This window comes from Vespa velutina, chromosome 4, assembly GCF_912470025.1.
Source record: "Vespa velutina chromosome 4, iVesVel2.1, whole genome shotgun sequence".
In the NCBI taxonomy this organism is placed as follows: domain Eukaryota; kingdom Metazoa; phylum Arthropoda; class Insecta; order Hymenoptera; family Vespidae; genus Vespa; species Vespa velutina.
The window spans coordinates 2,437,303-2,439,802 of NC_062191.1; positions in this window are offsets into that span (position 1 = coordinate 2,437,303).

Here is a 2,500-nt window from a genome sequence, read left to right on the forward strand (position 1 = left end):
CGATCTACTCGCAAATGGAAGAAATACATTGACAATGACTCCCGATATTGTGCCGTGTATTACGGTAGTAGCGCGAACTGAACGGTTTGTTTTCTTTCTTTTACCATTTTCTTTGATTTCATTTTTTTTTTTTTTTTTCTTTTTTTTTTCCCCTTACAGTCTAACAATAAAACGTAAACTCGCGAGAGTGAGTGAGCGAACGAGCGAGCGAGTAAGTAAGTAAGTAAGTAAGTAAGTAAGTAAGTAAAATACGTATGTAAGTACCTAAGAGACAGATCGGAGAATATGTGTGTGTGTGTGTGTGTGTGAGTTCCGTTGTATATATACATACATATGTTCCAATGCGTCTCTCTCTCTCTCTCTCTCTCTCTCTCTCTCCTCCTCTCTCTTTGACGTGTATGTGTACACACATATATATATATATATATATAAATGTATATGTGTTTGAGAGAAGTAGCGTTTTCTTATACGCGGCTTGCGAAACCGTTCGTCGGCACGTGCGACGTAGTCGTTGGTACTCGTTCGCGGTCGTGATCGTAGTCGTAATCAAGAGTCAAAGTCAAGGTCGAGATCGACGGAGAGAGAAAAAGAGAGAGAGAGAGAGAGAGAACGTCGAGAAGAGAAGCTCTTATGCAACTCTTGCTGTTGCTTACCGTCCTCGTCGTTGTTGTCGTTGTCGTTGTCGTTGTCATTGTCGTTGTCGGTTGTCGTTGTACAGTCGTAATTGGTCGAACGTTTGCAGGAAGGTGAGTGTCGTTTCTGACAGATGAAGTGAGAGGATGACGACAATCAAATGATTGCAGAAAACTCTCTTAGAGATTCTCTCTCTTTTCTATCTTTCTAAGGATCGATCTTCTTACATCCGTGATATTTTATATTTTATCATGGATAGTTACCTAGATCTATCTCTCTCTCTCTCTCTCTTTCTTTTTTCTGTCTATATATATATATATATATATATATATATATATATATATATATGCGTGTGTGTGTGTGTGCGTGTACGTATATGTGTCTCTGTTTAATAGTTCGACGAAGATGCAAGATCGATCATTTTATTATATAAGTAATCCGATCCAATTTTTCATTATACCTCTTTTTTTTCCGATTGGATTTATCCTTTTTCCTTTTTCTTTTCTTTTTTTTTTTGTTGTTCTTTTTTTTCTGTTTTTTTTTTTGTTGTTTTTTTTTTTTTTTTTCTTTTTTTTCAATTATTCGTCTAAGATTCCAAAAAAAGGAAAAGACGATGGTGAGAATGCGTATAAATTACACGGATTAATTTATACACGCATTTATACGTTTACATACGTGTGTAATAGGAATCTAAGAATTTTTATAATTAGAATTTTCTATGTTTCTATACGTTCGCTATATCTTCGATCTAATCGTAAATTTTAATATTTATTAGAGATTTTATGGTTGAGTGGAATAAAATCGAAAGAAGAAAGGAAAAGAAACAGTAAAGGACGAAGAAAATGAAAAAAAAATATCGGACACAGTTTTGAATAAAATCATAAATTTGTAATATATTAAATAAATTTCGTGAGAGTATTGATTAACCTTTAAAAGAAGAAAACGAAATTTTATTGTTAGGTAATATTTTATCGTATTATTAATTTTTAATAAGTATTATTAATAATGAAATTGACCTTTTGATTTTTGAATTGTTGGAAAAATAAATTCAGATAAGAAATACGTGGGCCATATATATATATATATATATATATATATATATATATGTATGAGTTCTCTGAAATATGTAAAAACAAATGCATATACATGGATTCGTGATTATGGTTTATATAATCTTTTTTTGTTTCTTTTTTTTTTTTTCTTTAATAACAATGAACAATTAAAAAACATTTAGAAAATTTCGTACGATATTTTCGAACGTAGCGTAACGGTGATAAAAAATTTTTTTTTTTGATTTTCCTTATTTATCTACAAATATAAAATATCAATTATTCTTTCTGAGAATTGAACGAAACCAATGAAATACTATATCGTACTATATCAACCTTGAGATAATCTTATTATACTGTATTTTTCGATTTAAACGCGAAACATATTGTCGGAATTTGTATTATCTAATACCTAGATAAACGGAGTAGTAACATTTTTTTTTCTTTTTTTTTTTTTTTTTTTTTTTTTTTTTTTAAAGTAGATTAAGTCAATCCAATATAATACTGTAAAGTACATCGTTGCAACACGAATACGAATTTGTTATACTTAACATTAATTAATTGGTTAATTATTGATAACCATAAATAAAGTAAATATTATTATAATTTAATGTATAAATATATTTTATATTTGAATGAAATTACTTTGAAAATTGTAACGAATCGTTGGATAAACAATAAAATACAATATTATATTATTGAAAAGCAAATATAATTTCACTATAATAAATATTATACTCTTGAATAAAGGCAAACAAAACAATGTCTATGATATTTTCGAATTCTTCTCAAATATTTCTCTTATTTTTTTATTCATA